Raw genomic sequence first — 21,141 nt, 5'->3', positions numbered from 1 at the left:
CGCAACTGGACTCTGGAGCAGTGGAAATGTTTTCTGTGGAGTGCTGAATCACGCTTCTCTATCTGGGAGTCTGAAGGACGAGTCTGGCAGAGGCTAGCTAGGGGTTTAGCACAGGGAAACATATCTGAGTGGACCCCAACTTAGTGGGCCCCCCAACGCATGTTTACAACTGAAGAGGCATATTATAATTATAGTGCTCATCATTCTGAATGAGCAAGAGTGCTGTATATGTGGCTATATTTCCCATTCTTACTAATGTTTAATCTTTTCTCTGACAGAGGAGTTTGCATTAGAAAATGTTGCAGACCTCTCTGAAAGTAAATAAAAGAATATATAACCCGCATCATCCCTGTATATACCAGCCATCAGCCCCATATATACCAGCCATCAGCCCTGTATATACCAGCCATCAGCCCTGTATATAACCCCATCATCCCTGTATATACCAGCCATCAACCCTGTTAATGTATATACCAGTGATAATCCCTGTATACAACAGTCATCATCCCTGTATATAACCCCCATCATCCCTGTATATAACCCCCATCATCCCTGTATATACCAGTAATCATCCCTGTATATAACCCCATCATCCCTGTATATAACCCCATCATCCCTGTATATACCAGCCATCATCCCTGTATATACCAGCCATCATCCCTTGTAGAAAATCCCCCGAATAGGGGACGCTGTTTTAGCTGCAAAGGGGGGACCAACTCCATATTAATGTCTATGGATTTAGAATGGGATGTCATAAAAGCTCCTGTAGGTGTAATGTGTAGGTGTCCAAATACTTTTGTCCATATAGTGTATGTACATAAAAATAAAATATGATTTCATTAAAAAAATGATTGTTTTTTTTTTTTAAATTATTTTATAAAACTTAATTGATCTTAATTTTACTTACTTTTTTTTGTCCCACTAGGCGACAAGAAGATGAGATCTTTTGTATAAGTACTTTGGAATCTAAAGTATTCCAAAACATTAGTTCTTGTCATGGATTTCAACCATGGCAGACCTGGGACCTTTGTTGGGCCCCCAGCTGCCATGGTTGCCTTTAGGCGCCAATGTCAAACAACTTAGATGCGGCAGTCGCTATTGAACGCGGCATCTAAGGGGTTAGGCTGTTAAGATTGGAATTATCTTCGATTCTGGCAATTGCAGCCGAAGCTCAGCTGTGTATAACTGATCTTGTGGGTACAGTATCAGTACCCATAGATCTTTATGGCGATCGTAACAGATACATACATTAAAGAGAGTTAAGGGCTTAAGATAGAGAAGCTGTTACACGGTAACAATTTGAGGCAATAGGTTGTATATTTTGAGGCTATATAATGTACATTCAACGCATTTTATAGTCCATATTCATATACATTTGTTGTATCTAGACCACAAACACAACAGTTAGTTGCTGAAAAGGAAAATAATGTTATTTATTGTCTCAGTGCTGTAAGTACATTGGTAATGAAGCTTTAATTTGGCCTAATTTTAACCCGTTGATGACATTCACCATAAATGCAACCAGCGTATGTAGGAAGTGGGCTCAGGAGCTAAGCCCGCTCTATACGCAACGGGTGTGAGCTTTATATTACAGTTGACACCCTGCACTAACGGCCGGTTTGATCTTGGCCGCCTAACCCTTAGGCTACGTTCACATCTGCGTCAGGACTCTGTTCAGGCATTCCGTCTGAGCTTTCCATCAGGGGAACCCATGAACACAACCCTGAGGGTATGTGCACACGCTAGCTTGCTTTTACGGCTGAAATGACAGACTGTTTTCAGGAGAAAACAGCTGCATCGTTTCAGCCGTAAAAGCTCCTCCTCGTATTATGCGAGGTGTCTGTGACGCTCGTAAATCTTGAGCTGCTCTTCATTGAGTTCAATGAAGAACGGCTCAAATTACGTTGCAAATTTACGCGTCGTCGTTTGACAGCTGTCAAGCGACGATGCGTAAATTACAGGTCGTCTGCACAATACGTCGGCAAACCCATTCAAATGAATGGGCATATGTTTGCCGACGTATTGTAGCCCTATTTTCAGGCGTAAAACGAGGCATAATACGCCTCGTTTACGCCTGAAAATAGGTCGTGTGAACCCAGCCAGAATGAAACAAACGGAAACAATAGGTTTCATTACCATTGATTTAAATTGTGACGGAGTAAAAAGCTATCAAAAAGTCATATGTACACCAAAAGGGTACCAATAAAAACTAACGCTTATGCTGCAAAAATAAGCCCTCGCACTGCATTATCAATGGAAAAATAAAGAACTTATGGATCTCAAAATGTAGCAACATAAAACTAATTTTATTTGAAAGAATAATTTTAGTTTTGTAAAAGTAGTAAAAAATAAATAAAACTCTAAAAAATGTGGTATTGCCGTAATAGTATTGACCCTTAGAAAAGATTTACATGTTAGAAAAGAGTAACATTTTTACCGCACCAGGAATGCGGTAAAATCAAAATCTGGAGGATTTCAGTTTTTTTTTCTATTTCACCCCACAAAATAATTTTTAAAAGATTCTCAGTACATTATATAAAAGATTAATTGACGCCATTAAAAAAAAACAACAACTCGTCCAACAAGCCCTCATACAGCTATGTTGACGGATAAACAAAAAAGTTATGGCTCTTTGAAGGCGGGGAGAAAAAAATAACTGATGAAAAAATTAAAACTGTCTGCGTTGTAAATGGGTTAAGGAAAATATTGCATAAAATAAATGAACTTCAGGCTACAAGTTTTGACAAACAGTCTGTTTACACTATTGAATCATTATAGTACAGAAAATAATCGCCTAAAGGAAGGTTTCTACACCAACATAGACAGTGTTTCTTTGCTATGAGCAGTGAGACAATGGAACTCTCTTCTAGAAGTTAATTTATTGCAAGAGTTTACATGTCACATGATGAGTACTAGATCACTAGAGTAGGGTCATTGACAGGGCCGCCATCAGGGGGGTATTAGGGGTAGTGGTGTGAGGGGCCCGGCCAAACCTAATTGAAAGGGGGGCCCGGCAACTGCCGTGACATTCTTTTGGTAGGAAAAAACGGGCCCCTGCAATGGGGCCCATTTTTTTCACTAAAAGAATGTCGTGAGCTGCTGCTGCTGCTGCGGGCCCCCTCCCCTCGTCATGGGGGGCCGTCAAACCGTCCGCCCGCGCGCGCGCACCCGATCGCGCGCCCAAGGAAACTCCCGAGCGCGCACCCACGAACGCCTTCACTGGAGACCGCCCGCGCGCGCGCACCCGCGATCGGCCGCGCGCGCACCCGCGATCGGCCGCGCGCGCACCCGCGATCGGCCGCGCGCGCACCCGCGATCGGCCGCGCGCAGCCGCGGACACACATGGACAAAACTTACCTGGAGCCTGGCTGGAGGTGAAGGACTGGACGTCTAACCCGAAGACCTCGCCTGGAAGACATCGCCGGAAGAGGACTGGAGTGGGAGCAGCTCTTCTGACACAGTGAGTAAATTATCTCAAAGTGCTGATCATTTATGGCCCTGTTCACACAGTATTTTGCAGGCAAAAAAAAATCTGCCTCAAAATTCCTTAAAGAATTTTGAGGCAGATTTTGACCTGCCCACACTATCTTGCCGCGTTTTTTTGCTGCGTTTTTTGCCCGCGGCGATTGAGGACAGCAGGCAAAAAACGCAGCGAAAAATGCATTTTCTGCCTCCCATTGATTTCGATGGCAGGTCAGAGGCAGAACCGCGGCAAGAAAGGACGTGCTGCTTTTTTCTTTTTTCCGCGACTGGCTCCCATTGATTTCAGATTAAATCAATGGGAGGCGGTTTTGGAAGTTGTTTGGTGCTGATTCTGACGCAGTGTCCGAGTCAATATCAAGGGCCAAAAACTCTGTGAACTGGGCCTTATTGTTAGGGCTTATTCGGACGAATGTGTAATACATCCGTGCAACGCGCGTGATTTTCACGCGCCTCGCACGGACCTATGTTACTCTATGGGGCCGTTCAGACTGTCAGTGATTTTCACGCAGCGTGTGTCCGTGTGTCCGCTGCGTAAAACTCACGACATGTCCGATATTTGTGCATTGTTCGCGCATCACGCACCCATTGAAGTCAATGGGTGCGTGAAAATCCCGCCCAGCACTTCCGCAGCCGTATAAACTATGAATGAAAGCAGAAAAGCACCACGTGCTACAAACATACAAACAGAGTGTCATAATGATGGCGGCTGCGGGAAAATCACGCTGCTGACACACGGAGCTGTTATGGACCTTTTGCATGCGCAAAACGCCACGTTTTTTGCGCATGCAAAAAGCACACGCTTGTGTGAATCCGGCCTTAGGGTAGGAACACACTAGGCATGAACACTGCGGATTTTATGCAACACATTTTATTGTGGAAAATCCGCAGCGTTATTACAGTCGCAGCAGAGTGGGTGAGATATGAACAAATCTCATCCACAGGCTGCAAAAATAATGGACCTGCCGTGTGGCTTTTGGCTTTTTAAGCCGCAGCGATTCAATGTATTCTGTGGAATCGCCGCTGCTCTGTTGCGGAAATGCTGCGGTTCTGCCGCAAAAATCACACATGAGAAAAAAAAAAGGTACTTTTTTAAATTGATAAAGTTTAGACTTGCCCCGGCCGTAGTCCTGGTGACGCGATCCTCTATTCTTAGAGCAGCCCCGCCTCCTGTCATGACGTTTCATACCATGTGACTGCTGCAGCGGTCACATGGTCTACAGCGTCATCCCAGGAGGCGGGGCTACGTTCAGAAGAGAGAGATGCGTCACCTAAACTACGGCTGGGGCAAGTCTAAACTTTTTTTTCCCTGCAGGATTCCCGCAGCGGACACGCCTCCCGAAACCTGCGGCACTATTTGGTGCGGTTTTGCTGTCAGAATTTCCTGCAGCTACCAGGGCGGATAAGCTGTGTAGTTTTACTCAGCATATCCGCCTAGTGTGTCCTTTATGATGTCGCTCCTGGAGCTGCTGCCGGTCTCTAAATAGGCAGTTGGTCCAGTAGAATTTGGAATTATTTTCTTTTGTGAACCAGCTTAAAAAAATACAAAACTTTTGTGTTAGGGCCTGTTCACATCACCGTTCGCTTCCGTTCCGGGGTTCCGTCTGAGGTTTCCGTCGGGTGAACCCCGCAACGGAAAGTGAAAGTGACAGCACAGCTTCCGTTTCCGTCACCATTGATCTCAATGGTGACGGAAATATCGCTAATGGTTTCCGTTCGTCACCATTCCGGCTGGTTTTCGGACGGAATCAATAGCGCAGTCGACTGCGCTAATGGTGATGGAAACGGAAGCTGTGCTATCACTTTCACTTTCCGTTGCGGGGTTCACCCGACAGAAACCTCAGACGGAACCCCGGAGCGGAAGCGAACGGTGATGTGAACAGGCCCTAACACAAAAGTTTTGTATTTTTTTAAGCTGGTTCACAAAAAAAAATAATTCCAAATTCTACTGGACCAACTGCCTATTTAGAGAGCGGCAGCAGCTCCAGGAGCGACATCATAAGGGACACACTAGGCGGATATGCTGAGTAAAACTACACAGCTTATCCGCCCCAGTAGCCGCAGGGAATTCCGCCAGCAAAACCGCACCAAATAGTGGCGCAGGTTTCGTGAGGCGTGTCCGCTGTGGGAATCCTGCAGGGAAAAAAAGTTTAGACTTACCCCGGCGGTAGTTTAGGTGACGCATCTCTCTCTTCTGAACGTAGCCCCGCCTCCTGGGATGACGCTGTAGACCATGTGACTGCTGCAGCGGTCACATGGGATGAAACGTCATGACAGGAGGCGGGGCTGCGCTAAGAATAGAGGATCGCGTCACCAGGACTACGGCCGGGGTAAGTCTAAACTTTTTTATAAATTTAATTCTGCAGAATACATTGACATGCTGCGGCTTAAAAAGCCAAAAAGCCGCAGCATGTAAATTTTTTTTTCAGCGTGCGGATGAGATTTGTTTAAATCTCATCCACTCTGCTGCGACTGTAATACACTGCGGATTTTCCACAATAAAATGTGTTGCATAAAATCCGCAGTGTTCATGCCTAGTGTGTTCCTACCCTAAGGCCGGATTCACACAAGCGTGTGCTTTTTGCGCGCGCAAAAACGTGGCGTTTTGTGCATGCAAAAGGTCATAACCGCTCCGTGTATCAGCAGCGTATGATGCGCGGCTGCGTGATTTTCGCGCAGCCGCCATCATTATGACACTCTGTTTGTATGTTTGTAGCACGTGGTGCTTTTCTGTTTTCATTCATAGTTTATACGGCTGCGGAAGCGCTGGGCGTGATTTTCACGCACCCATTGACTTCAATGGGTGCGTGCTGCGCGAACAATGCACAAATATCGGACATGTCGTGAGTTTTACGCAGCGGACACATGGACTCACGCTGCATGAAAATCACTGACAGTCTAGAGTAACATAGGTCCGTGCGAGGCGCGTGAAAATCACGCGCGTTGCACGGACGTATTACACGATCGTCTGAATAAGCCCTAACAATAAGGCCCAGTTCACAGAGTTTTTGGGCCTTGATATTGACTCGGACACTGCGTCAGAATCAGCACTAAACAACTTCCAAAACCGCCTCCCATTGATTTAATCTGAAATCAATGGGAGCCAGTCGCGGAAAAAAGAAAAAGCAGCACGTCCTTTCTTGCCGCGGTTCTGCCTCTGACCTCCCATCGAAATCAATGGGAGGCAGAAAATGCATTTTTCGCTGCGTTTTCTGTCTGCTGTCCTCAATCGCCGCAGGCAAAAAACGCGGCAAGATAGTGTGGGCAGGTCAAAATCTGCCTCAAAATTCGGTGAGTTTGCGGGTGCGCGCGATCGGTCGCACGGGCGGCGGTGTTTGACGGCCCCCATGCTACCCAGGGCCGCCATCAGGGGGGGTATTAGGGGTACTGATGTGAGAGGCCCGGCCAAACCTAATTGAAAGGGGGGCCCGCAGCTCATGACATTCTTTTGGTGAAAAAAACGGGCCCCATTGCAGGGGCCTGTTTTTTTTTCTACCAAAGGCAAGTCGCGGCAGTTTGCCGGGCCCCCCTTTCAATTAGGTTTGGCCGGGCCTCTCACATCAGTACCCCTAATACCCCCCCTGATGGCGGCCCTGGGTACCATGATATAGTGCTGGACGGAGTACATTTAACAGGCGGTGCCACGGTAGGGGGGCCCAGAAAATTTAGCTGTAGGGGGCCCTGAAATTCCTGGTCATTGATGTCGGGATTTATGCTGATTGTCATACTGTATTTGTAGTCGATAAATAACTTTTTCCAATAAAATGAGAAAAATCTGTTATGATCCTTTCACCTCTCTCTATTGCCCTTTAATCTATCCATGTGGGTGGCACTGTTTCGGGGGGGGGGGGGGGGGGAAATAAGTAGACATTTTTTTCTAATCCCAACAAAAGTATTAACCAACATGTAAACAGGGATCAGTCTGAGATGTCACTATAAGTTATTATCACAATGTCCCTTTAAGTTAAAAGGCACATTTTTTTTAATCAATTTATATTTGGGAAATCCTAATATAATACACAACCTGGCTCAAAGTATGGGAACACCTGACCATCACACCTAAATGAGCTTGTTAGACATCCCATTCTAAAACCATGGAGTTGGACTCCATATACAGCAATAACAGCCTATTCCCTTCTGGGAAGGCTTTTCACAAGATTTTGGAGTGTGTCTGTGGGAATTTGTGCCCATTCATCTAGATGAGTATTTGTGAGGTCAGACACTGATGTTGGAGGAGAGGGTCTGCTACACGATCAGCGTTCTAGTTCATCCCCAAGGTGTTGGATGGGGTTGAGGTCAGGGCTCTGTGCAGCTGCTCGAGTTCTTCCGCACCAAACTTCTCACACCATGTCTTTATGAACCTTGCTTTGTGTACAGGGGCACAGTCATTCTGGGATAAGAAAGGGTCTTCCCCAAACTATCATACAATTCTCTAAAATGTCTTTGTTCCCTGTAGCTAGAGATGAGCGAACCGGGACAACCGAACCCGGTTTCGGTCCGAACTTCCGGAAAAGTTCGGTTCGCAGCGAATCCGAACTTCACCGGGTTCGGCCGAACCCGTTTTGACCGAACCCGGTCAACAACATTATACAAATCGGCAGCCACTTGTCTCTATCAATCACTGATAGAGAAAAGAGGCTGCTGATTAAAAATAAAATAAAAAGCATTTCATACGTACCCGGTCGTTGTCTTGCGGACGAGTCCCTCTTCTTCCTCCAGTCCGACCTTTTCTGACGCGGCAGCCTGTGATTGGCTGCAGCGCTCACATGGGCTGCATCGTCATCAAGGGATGTCGAGAGGGACGCGTCACCAAGGCAACGGCCAGGAGACCGGACTGGAGGAAGCAGGGAGTTCCCGGTAAGTATGAACGTCTTTTTTTTTTACAGGTGCTGTGATCGGTAGTCACTGTCCAGGGTACTGAAACAGTTACTGCCGATCAGTTAACTCTTTCAGCACCCTGAACAGTGACTATTTAGTGTATGTGCACACACACTAATTACGTCCGTAATTGACGGACGTATTTCGGCCGCAAGTACCGGACCGAACACAGTGCAGTGAGCCGGGCTCCTAGCATCATAGTTATGTACGATGCTAGGAGTCCCTGCCTCTCTGCAGGACAACTGTCCCGTACTGTAATCATGTTTTCAGCACGGGACAGTAGTTCCACGGAGAGGCAGGGACTCCTAGCATCGTACATAAGTATGATGCTAGGAGCCCGGCTCCCTGCAGTGTGTTCGGTCCGGTACTTGCGGCCGAAATACGTCCGTCAGTTACGGACATAATTAGTGTGTGTGCACATACCCTTACTGACGTCGCCTAGCAACGCTGCCGTAATGACGGGTGCACACATGTAGCCACCCGTCATTACGGGGCCTCATGCACACGACCATAAAAACACCCTTTATCACGGGTCGTAATTACGACCCGAAATAGCGGGCCCATAGACTTCTGTTAGCCACGGGTACCTTCCCGCTTTCTCACGGGAAGGTGCCCGTGCCGTTAAAAAGATAGAACATGTTCTATTTTTTTATTTTACGGGCCGTGCTCGTAATTACGACTCGTAACTACGAGCACGGCCGGCCGGCCACGGGCAGCCGGCCGCTTTTGCGAACCGTGCTGTCATTATAATTATAGCAGCACGGCCCGTAAAATAGAAAAATAGAACATGTTCTATTTTTTTAACGGCACGGGCACCTTCCCGTGAGAAAACGGAAAGGTACCCGTGGGTAACAGAAGTCTATGAGCCCGTTATTGCGGGTCGTAATTCCGACCCGCAATAACGGGTGTTTTTACGGTCGTGTGCATAATGGGAGCACGGCTCGGAAAAACGAACGGCTGCCCGTGCTCATCTCCTGAAATACTCTGTGCTGCCTAAGGGTATGTTCACACGGCCAAATTTCAGACGTATACGAGGCGTATTTTGCCTCGTTTTACGTCTGGAAATACGTCTCAAATACGTCGGCAAACATCTGCCCATTCATTTGAATGGGTTTGCCGACGTACTGTGCAGACGACCTGTTATTTACGCGTCGTCGTTTGACAGCTGTCAAACGACGACGCGTAAAAATACAGCCTCGGCAAAAGAAGTGCAGGACACTTCTTTGGACGTTTTTGGAGCTCCAAAAACGGACCTAAAAAACGCCGCGAAAACGGCGTGAAAACGCCGCAAAAAATGTGAATTGGTAAAAAAATGTCTGAAAAGCAGGGTCTGTTTTCCCTTGAAAACAGCTCTGGATTTTCAGACGTTTTTGTTGACTACGTGTGAACATACCCTTAAACTCTGTGGACAGGTCAGGATCCTGTTTATTTTAAATGCTGCTAGGGAACCCGCTCGATCCACTATATAAGGCTACGCTACAGTGCAGCATTTAAAAGAAACAGGATCCTGACCTGTCCACAGAGTTTAAGGCAGCACAGAGTATTTCAGGAGATGAGCGTGCAGATTCAGTGCTGCTGTGAACTCTGCTCTTACCATTACGTAGCTCTCAGTCTGTTACCTCTCCTCCACTCCTGTCCTCAAGAACACCTTCACATGATTGCTCTTACCATTACGTGGTGACTTGCCAGAGTTCACAGCAGCACAGAGTATTTCAGGAGATGAGCATGCGGATCTTGTGCGTGGTGGTGACTTGCCAATCATGTGAACGTGTTATAGAGGACAGGAGTGGAGGAGATGTAACAGACTGAGCTACGTAATGGTAAGAACAGAGTTCACAGCAGCACAGAGTATTTCAGCAGAGGAGCTTGCAGATTCAGTGCTGCTGTGAACTCTGCTCTTACCATTACGTAGCTCAGTCGGTTACCTCTCCTCCACTCCTGTCCTCAATAACACCTTCACATGATTGGCAAGTCACCACCCCGCACAAGATCTGCACGCTCATCTCCTGAAATACTCTGTGCTGCTGTGAACTCTGCTCTTACCATTACGTGGTGACTTGCCAATCATGTGAAGGTGTTCTGGAGGACAGGAGTGAAGGTGAGGTAACAGACTGAGAGCTACGTAATGGTAAGAGCAGAGTTCACAGCAGCACTGAATCTGCATGCTCATCTCCTGAAATACTCTGTGCTGCCTTAAACTCTATGGACAGGTCAGGATCCTGTTTCTTTTAAATGCTGCACTGTAGCGCAGCCTTATATAGTGGATCGAGCGGGTTCCCCAGCAGCATTTAAAAGAAACCGTGTTTGTGTATGTGTGTGTTTGTGTATATATGTGTGTTTGGGTATGTGACTTTGTCTGTTTTTGTTTTTATATGTATGTTTGTGTATATATGGGTGTGTGTGTGTGTATATGCGTTTGTGTATATGTTTGTGTATATATGGGTGTATTTGTGTATATGTTTGTGTGTAGATGTTTGTGTGTGTTTTTGTATATGTGTGTGTTTGTGTATATGTGTGTTTGGGTATGTGTGTTTTTGTTTGTATATGTTTGTGTATATGTGTTCGTGTATGTGTGTGTGTGTGTGTGTGTGTGTGTGTGTGCGCGTGTTTGGATATGTGTTTTTGTTTGTATATGTGTGAGTTCGTGTATATGTGTGTGTTTGTCTGTTTGTGTGTGTGTGTGTATATCTTGTTGTGTTTGTGTATATATGTGTGTGTCTGTGTATGGTTGTTTGTTTGTGTGTGCGTGTATATATGTGTGTAGGTGAGTAGAAGTATTGTTATTGTTCACATTGATAACTGTTTTTTTATGTTGTTGCAGATTTTGATGTACCGATTGGACTACGTCATCGATTCGTTGGACTACTGCATAGATCTACGTTTTTTCAAATTTTAATAAAATGGTTAACGAGGGTTTTGTTGGGGATTTCTTATTTCAATAAAAAAGAATTGTCTTTGTGGTTTTTTTTAAACTTTATTAGTGCCTAGATAATGGCAGTTGGCTGATTGACAGCGTCCATTATTAAGGCGGTACTTAGTGTTAGCCGGTGCAGAGGCTAGCACTAACCACCCATTATTACCCCGGTACCCACCACCACCAGGGGTGCCGGGAAGAGCTTGGTACGATCCAGTACCCGACCATCTGTTGTGATGGTCGGGTACTGGGGCGGCCGTAGGCTGGTATTATGAGGCTGGGAAGGGCCAAAATCAGTGGACCTTCCCACCCTTGTAATGCTAGGCTGCTGCTGCTGTGTTGTATCGGGCTGGTTATAAAAATGGGGGGGACCCCCACGTCGGTTTTTTTTTTTGAATTTAACAAATTTAGCAATAGACGGGTCCCCCACATTTTTAATAACCAGCCATATACAAGGCCGCAGCAGTCTGGCATTACATTGGTGGGAAGGGCCACTGGTTTTGTCCATTCCCAGGCTAATAACACTGTGTTGTATGTGGCTGGTTATGATAAATTGGGTGGAACCCCATGTCTTTTAAAAAAAAAAAAAATTAAATAAATAATTAAAAAAAATGACGTGGGGTCCCCCCCACTTTTATAACCAGCTAGATACAACACAGCAGCAGCAGCCTAGCATTACAAGGGTGGGAAGGTCCACTGTTTTTGGCCCTTCCCAGCCTCATAATACCAGCCTGCGGCCGCCCCAGAGCCCGACCATCACAACAGATGGTCGGGTACTGGATCGTACCTGGCTCTTCCCGGCACCCCTGGTGGTGGTGGGTACCGGGGTAATAATGGTGGTTAGTGTTAGCCTCTGCACCGGCTAACACTAAGCCTCGCCTTAGTAATGGATGTTGTCACTCAGACAGCGGCCATTACTAAAGTGGTAGTAATAAAATTTGAAAAGAAAAAGACAAAGATATAGATAAAATATTTTATTGAAATAAAGCACCCCCAACACAACCCTCATTAACCATTTTATTGTAGAAAAAAAAACGTCATCTAAGTAGTCCTCGAAACCGACGTAGTCCAAACACCAAACCTGTAAAAAAAAAAATGAAATAAAACATGTCGTAGGCTTAGATTCAGTTTAATGTGTGATACTGACTGTTATACCATGTATAGAAGCCTGCCGCGAAGTTGACTTAGATACAGGGCGCCAGCAGACAGTATCATACATGGCCATAAATACATATATACAAACATACATACAAGCATGCACATATATACATGCAAATATACATACATGCAAACATACACACATATATACATGCAAACTATCATACATACATGCATACACACACACACACATGAAAACATACAAACAAACATGCAAAGATACATACATATATACAAGCATGCACAAATATACATGCAAACATAAATACATGCAAACATAATTACATACATGCACATATATATAAACATACATGCAAACATACATGCAAAAATAAAAACATGCAAACATACATACATGCACATATATAAATACATACATGACAACATACATACAAACATACATGACAACATACATACATGCAAACATACATACACACATGCAAACATATATACATGCAAATATACATACAAACATGCACATGTATACATACATGCAAACATACATGCACATATATACATACATACATGCATGCAAATATATACATGCAAATATACATACATACATACACACATGCACATATATACATACATGCCAACATACATGCACATATATACATACATGACAACATACATACATACATGACAACATACATATATATATATACACACATGCAAATATACATACAAACATGCATACATACATGCAAACATACATTCATGCAAACACACATACATGCAAACATACATACATTCATGCAAACATACATACATACAAATATACATACACACATGCACATATATACATACATACATGACAACATACATACATGACAACATACATGCAAAAATACATACATGCAAACATACATACATGCAAACATGCAAACATACATACATACATGCAAATATATACATGCAAATATACATACAAACATGCACATATATACATACATGCCAACATACATGCACAGATATACATACATGACAACATACATACATGCCAAAAATAATAATAATACGTTCATACTTACTTTCCTCTTGTCCGGCCTCCAGCGATGACGTTTCATCCATGTCGCCGCTGCAGCCTGTGATTGGCTGCAGAGGCGGTCACGTGGGATGAAGCGTCATCCTGGCGTGCGTGACCGCCACTACAGCCTGTGATTGGCTAAAGCGGCGAAAGGGATGAAACGTCATCGCTGGAGGCCGGACAGGAGGAAAGTAAGTACGAACGTATAATTTTTATTTTTTTATTACATTTATTAAAATTGTATTTTCCGCGCGCCGAGCATGTACTGTGAAGGTTGCTGAAAGAGTTAGTGCAGCCCATTAACTCTATCAGCACCCGAGACAGTAGCATGCTCGGCGCACGTAAGTGACAGGTTCGGTCCGAACTAGTTCGGTCCGAACCGAACTTTTTTGTGAAATTCGGCGAACTAGACGAACCGAACTTTTGATAAGTTCGCTCATCTCTACCTGTAGCATTAACATTACCCTTCACTGGAAATAATGGTCCAAACCCTGAAAACCAGCCCCAGACCATTATTCCTCCTCCACCAAATGTTCCAGCAGGCACTATGCATTCTGGTAGGTATCGTCCTCCTGGCGACGTGCTTTACATCATTCTAGTTGACGATTGGCATTGTGCATGGTAATCTTAGGCTTGTGTGCAGCTGCTCTACAATGGAAACCCAATTCCATAAGCTCCCAACGCACATTATTTGCGCTTATGTCGCTTCCAGAGGCAGTCTGGAACTCTGTAGTAAGTAACGCAACATATGACCGGCAATTTTTACGCACCACGTTCTTTAGCATTTAGCAGCCAGCTTTGTGACTTTGCATGGTCTACTGCTTTGGGACTGAGCTATTGCTACTCCTAGATTCTTCTACTTCACATTAATAACACTGGCGTAGCTATAGGGGTCGCAGCGGTCGCAATTGCGACCGGGCCCCCCGCACCACATCAATAAAAAGTTACTATAGTAACTCGGGCCGCGGGCCCCTGTTACTATAGTAACATACTTTACTTACCTTCCTGGTTCCGGATCGCAGCGGAGGTCCTGACGTCAAGCGCTGTGCGCAGCGCATGACGTCACAGCGCTATGCGCCGTGCACAGCATCGAGACGACAGAACTCCCGCCGCGGCCGAAGAGGAAGGTAAGGTTAGCCCTGACTGGCGGGGTCCGACTCCCGGGACCCGCCAATCAGCTGTTTTGAAGGGGCCGCAGCACTCGTACGAGAGCTGCTCCCCTTCATTCCTGTCACTTCATTCCGGTCACACTGTGAATCCGTGTCGGCGATTCACAGTGTGGGCGAGTAGTGAAATGAAGGGGAAGCAGCTCTCGTACGAGTGCTGCGGCCCCTTCAAAACAGCTGATTTGCGGGTCCCGAGAGACACATCAGCTATTGATGGCCTATCCTGAGGATAGGCCATCAATGTTTAGGGACTGTACAACCCCTAAGCCTACGATGTAGCAGGCTTAGGGGGCCCATGAGACAGGATCACAGATTGTGTGATCCTGTCTGCTGGGCCCTGTATCTAAGCCAATCACATGGTAGGCTTAGATACATGGCCCATGCGTGATCCTGTCTGCTGGGCCCTGTATCTAAGCCAATCACATGGTAGGCCTAGATACATGGCCCATGCGTGATCCTGTCTGCTGGGCCCTGTATCTAAGCCAATCACATGGTAGGCTTAGATACATGGCCCATGTGTGAGCCTGTCTGATGTGCCCTGTATATAAGCCTACCACATTGTAGGTTTAGATACAGGGCCCCAGCACACAGTAATCTTATACTGTATAAGATTACTGTCTGCTGGACCCTGTATCTAAGCCTACGTTGTGGTAGGCTTAGATACAGGGTCCCACAGACCGTATCACACATGGGCCCTGTAGCTAAGCCTAACACACGTGTTACTAATAATTTTTTGTGTGTTTTCTTACAGGTTCGGTCGTTGGACTACGTCGGATTCCAGGACTACTTCGATGACAGCTTTTTTTTATTATCAATAAAATGGTTAATGAGGGCTGTGTGGGTTTTTTTTTTTATTTCAATAAAATATTTTTTCTATGTCTTTGTGTTTTTTTTTAAACTATATTACTACCGCCTTAGTAATGTCCGCCGGCTGATTGACAGCATCCATTGCTAAGGCGGGGCTTAGTGTTAGCCGATGCAGAGGCTAACACTAACCCCCTTTATTACCCCGGTACCCACCGCCAGCAGGGGTGCTGGGAAGAGCCGGGTACGATCCAGTACCTGACCAACTGTAGCACATAGAAAAAATATTTTATTGAAATAAGAAAACACAACACTCATTAACCATTTTATTGAGAATAAAAAAAACGCCGTCATTGAAGTCCTCGAATCCAAAGTCCAACAACCGAACCTGTAAAAAAAACACAAACACACAAAAATAATCAGTAACACATAAAGAAGCTAAATTATTATTCTTATCTATCCTGGGTCCAGCGCTGGAGCCGCAATGTCAGCGAGCTGAGTCCTGTATCTAATCCAATCATGTGTGATACTGTCTGCTGAGCTGTGTATCTAATCCAATCATGTGTGATACTGTCTGCTGGGCCCTGTATCTAATCGTATCTTGTGTGATACTGTCTGCTGGGCCCTATATCTAATCCGATCATGTGTGATACTGTCTGCTGAGCCACTGTATCTAATCCTATCATGTGTGATACTACCTTCTGAGCCACTGTATCTAATCCTATCATGTGTGGTACTGTCTGCTGAGCCACTGTATCTAATCCTATCATGTGTGGTACTGTCTGCTGAGCCACTGTATCTAATCCTATCATGTGTGATACTGTCTGCTGGGCCACTGTATCTAATCCTATCGTGTGATACTGTCTGCTGAGCCACTGTATCTAATTCTATCCATAGTTTATAGGGTCGTAGTGCTATAGATATGCTATGCTGTCTCATATACACACTTTTTTTTGGGCGGACACATATGTATTGGGGCTATTTCCCTGACATTTTAAGCCCTGAGGGTATGTTCACACGGCAGGGTCCATTACGGCTGAGATTACAGAGCTGTTTTCAGGAGAAAACAGCACCGTAATTTCAGCCGTAATGGCATGTGCAGGCGTCTTTCGCTGCGTCCATTACGGACGTAATTGGAGCTGTTTTTCTATGGAGTCCATGGAAAACGGCTCCATTTACGTCTGAAGAAGTGACAGGCACTTCTTTGACGCGGGCGTCTTTTTTACGCGCCGCCTTTTGACAGCGGCGCGTAAAAAAAAATGACCGTCGGCACAGAACATCGTAAGACCCATTCAAATGAATGGGCAGATGTTTGCCAATGCTTTTGAGCCGCTTTTTTGGACGTAATTCAATGCTAAAATGCCCGAATTACGTCCGTAAATAGGGTGTGTGAACCCAGCCTTAGTGACGCCCCCGGCTGCTAGTGCTGCCTTGTTGGGTCACTTAGGAGACCCAGCGATGCAGCTGAAAGCTGCGGACCGTCTGCCATGAGAAGTTTGCGGGGGGGGGGGGCCAGTAAGAATTTTTGCATCGGGGCCCATGAGCCTTTAGCTACGACCCCGATTAATAACACTTACAGGTAACTGGGGCAGATCAAGCAGATCATGCATTTGGGTGTGGCTGAAACACTTGAACTTCAAGGGGTTTTCCCACGAGGGACGTTTATGACATATCCACAGGACATGTCATAAATGTCAGATAGATGTGGGACCCATGTGGCCCCAACGTATGCGAACATCTTTATGTCCACCTTTGAGGAGGAGCATGTCTACACCTCCCCATTTATGGGCCACATCCACTGCTGGTGGAGATTTATTGATGACATTTTTGTCATATGGGAGGGTGATAGGTTGTGTCTAGATCAATTCTTGTTAGAACTTAACACTCATATTCCAGCTCTTCAATTTACCATGGTTTGCTCTGACCGAGAGTTACAATTTTTGGACACATTGGTACAATGGAAAGATGGAGTATTTTCCACAGACTTATTTGTGAAACCCACAGACAGAAACAATCTCCTCTTATATAGCAGTAACCATCCTAGACACATGATTGAGTCTTTACCATGGAGTCAACTACTGAGAGTAGATAGAATTGTGTCAGACACTACACAAAAACAAATTAGGTTGACTCAGATGTGCAATAAATTTAAGAGGAGAGGTTATCCTAGGAATCTTGTGCAGAAACATAAGGACAGACTAGACAATGGTTTGGAGTCCAAAATCAAGAGTACACAAGCTGAATACCGTTTATCTCAACCTTTGGCAATCTGAGTGGTCGCATAGGCAATATTCTGCGAAAAAATTGGCCAATAGTGTCCAAGGGGCATAATGAGATTGACACGTTGAGAACACCACCTATTATGTCATATCGGAGGACTAAGAATATTAGAGATACATTGGTTAAGTCAGACGTGGGAAGCAGGAAGAAAAACACACAATCACTACTTTGCCCCCCTAAAAATGGAAATTTTCCATGTTTGAATTGTTGCAATTGCAATAATATTTTGAAAGGGAATAAATTTCTGCACCCATACACTGGGAGGGTCTTCAATATCAGACATAGGTTTACGTGCAATTCAGATTTCGTTGTGTATATGATCACATGTCCCTGTTCATTAATTTACATAGGAGAGACGACTATGCCTATTAAATTGAGAATTAATAAGCATAAAAGTACAATCAGGAAGAAAATGATGGAACTTCCATTACCGAGGCATTTTATTGAGAAAAATCATCAGTTAAATCAATTGAGATTTAGGATAATAGATTGTGTCCCGGTACTCAGGAGGGGAGGGGATAGACAGAAGCTATTGAAAAAGAAGGAATTACGTTGGATCTTTGAATTAGATTCCCTATACCCCAAAGGCTTGAATCTAGAATATAAGATAATACCTGGACTCTGAGATCCCATTGCTGTTTTTAAAAAATGTTATTAACAATGTACACATGATGGGTGATTTCTTGGATAAATTTTATTGCATCTATTTTCCATCTTCTTGTTTTCATGATGTCTTTCTAAACATATTCTGAAGATTTCTTACAGTTTGAGAATATTCTTGATGGAGGCTTATTCACCACACACCAGCGGATATATGATCAGAATGAAGATTATAGTGGCTCCTCTCATGTTTGCATCCATCGGGAGTTTTTGTGCATTGATGTTGAGGTTAGAGGGACCCTAATAGGGAGGGCACAGATGATGTTTGATCATCATTCTATAATCTTGTGTTTCTTTTGCGGTATAATTGTCTGATGTGATTTGTCGGACAGATATTACGAGCATTCCCCCCAAAAAAATTTTGGGATCACTTCAGTGAACTCATTTATGTAGGCGATTTAACACAATTAATTATTTTATGATATTATCATTTTGCGATCTATATTATGAAGCAGTAATAACCTGACCTCTTCCCCCTTTTTCTGACTCTTTGGAGACCTATTCACACGTGACTTATCATCACATAGTGAAGGCGTCCATAACAACCGAATTGAGGTTGCCTCAAATTGCATAGAAATATAGCTATAGTTCGATGGATTCTTGTCATGATTGAGGATATTATTATATCTACGTATATCCGATTGTGATTCTTTTTTGATCAAATGCTGGTTTCTATTTGTGCAGCAGAGACGACTGATTGCGGAGCAAGCGCAGTAGCGCTCTAGGATCGTAACTGGAACCTGGAGTGTGGTGAACTTCCCTCCTTCATTTTTCCATTACAACAACAGTGACTGACATATTGTTGTTGATGATGTATTGAAGATGTATTGTATGTTGCATTTTTACACTTTTTTGAGGATTATATAACTATTTGAAGAATGTCATTAAGACTAATGTACGCTTCACCTGGGAGACCAGGTTCACGATTTTCACTGGTTGGAATGGACCATGTGATCATCTGTATTCACCTATTTATAACGATGTTTTTAGACATGATGTTAGGCTTGACAAAGACCCCTCACTCACTATGGGTCGAAACATTGCCTGTCGTTTGTGGATGTCTTGACAATAAAACCACTTTGATGATTTGAAGACGTGTGCTGTTGTCCTACTACTTCTTTGAAATATCCTGTGGATGTCATAAATGGCCCTCGTGGGAAAACCCCTTTAATAATTAGGCGGGGTGTCCACATACTTTTGGCCATACAGTGTATATAAGTCTAGAGCACATGGTAGACGTTGTATAAATATATTATATTAAATGGGTATATCCACTTTAGGCAATTATGGCATATCCATAGAGATAAATGTATCCACACCAAAAGTATAAAAGAATAATATGATCTTTTTTGAAAAATATCATCACCATTTTCCATAACAAATCGTGAAAGTGATAAAATACAATGTGTGAAATCCGCGCCAAAGTCAATAACGAAATCTGCATGTAACACATGCGCATTTCATTGCTGATTTTAATCTGGATTTTTAGGCAGGTTACACAGCATAAATTTTTATTCAATGTGTGAACATAGTAGAATTGTCTCAGATGGGCTGGTAATCTGCGGTGTGTAACGCTATAAATGAGTCGCTAATTAGTAGATTAGAACTACATATGATATATAATATAAAGCATTATTTTCTTAAAGGGTCTTGAATGTCAAAGCCACACACCTAAAACCTAACACCCAATCCCCAAACAGTAAAGTCAGCTGCTAGAGACATTGGTTGCTAGTATACTGGTTTCTCACAAAACTGGATTACTTTACAAGGAATTTTTCGGTACTTCCCCTTCTACTGTCACCACACATGAATGTCACTAAACGCAATGCATTATATGGTTCATTTTGGTCACCATTTGTTATTTTTTCTTTTTAGCTTTAGGGAACGTTGGTCTCCAGGATTTTGCCTCCTCTTTTTTCTGCTTGTAAGTAGGTTTACTAGCCCCATGTAATCCATTCATGATCCCTGGTTCCTGACTTTTCTACAAGTGTTTTGATACAGCACAACCGCTGCCAATCAGTGACTATTCTGGGGAATTCGACAGGGAAAGTCCATACCTCCTTGGGTGAAGAATGGGCAGATTCCTTTGACTCCGCACCCCTGTCTAGCCTGCACTAAATCGATTGCGGCTTAAAAGGATCCACTACTCCGGTGAGAAACGTAACAGATTTGCTGCTTTTTTTTTTCTTTACTATGGATAGACCATCACAACTGCCGGGCAAAATTTACCTCTGTGTGTGTGACACCGTCATGGTGCTGTGGATATAACTGTATAATGTCGCTTTTACAACAGAGTGGCATGGATTGACCAAGACCAATGAATGAGTGGAATTTATAAAGTAAGTATATTGTAGCTTTTTTTTTTTTTTTAAATGTGAATTTCCAAGACTCATTTTCCTCAGTAAGGCCCCCTGCACACGGCTGTAGCTGTAATCCAGGTTCATGATTACGGCTATGGCCGGCCGCGGACACACAGTCACCCTCATTTGCGGGCTGTGCTCCCATTATAAAGTGTGAGAGCACAGTCCGTAAAATCTTAAGATATTACATATCCTATTTTTTGCAGAGCCTTTCTATCGCCCGGACACCTTCCCGTAAATATAGGTGTCCGTGGGCAATACAAATGAGTGGGTCCGTACTTTGTTCCGCAATTACGGTCTGTAATTGCAGATCAAAATTACAGCCGTGTGCATGAGGCCTATATGTGTAACAATTACGTGATAATCTTCTTTTTCTTACCAGTGGTTTAACTGGTTCCCGACCGCTGGCTGTGT

The sequence above is a fragment of the Rhinoderma darwinii genome, chromosome 1, assembly GCF_050947455.1.
Source record: "Rhinoderma darwinii isolate aRhiDar2 chromosome 1, aRhiDar2.hap1, whole genome shotgun sequence".
Classification (NCBI taxonomy): domain Eukaryota; kingdom Metazoa; phylum Chordata; class Amphibia; order Anura; family Rhinodermatidae; genus Rhinoderma; species Rhinoderma darwinii.
Note: the sequence above shows the minus strand (reverse complement) of the source record.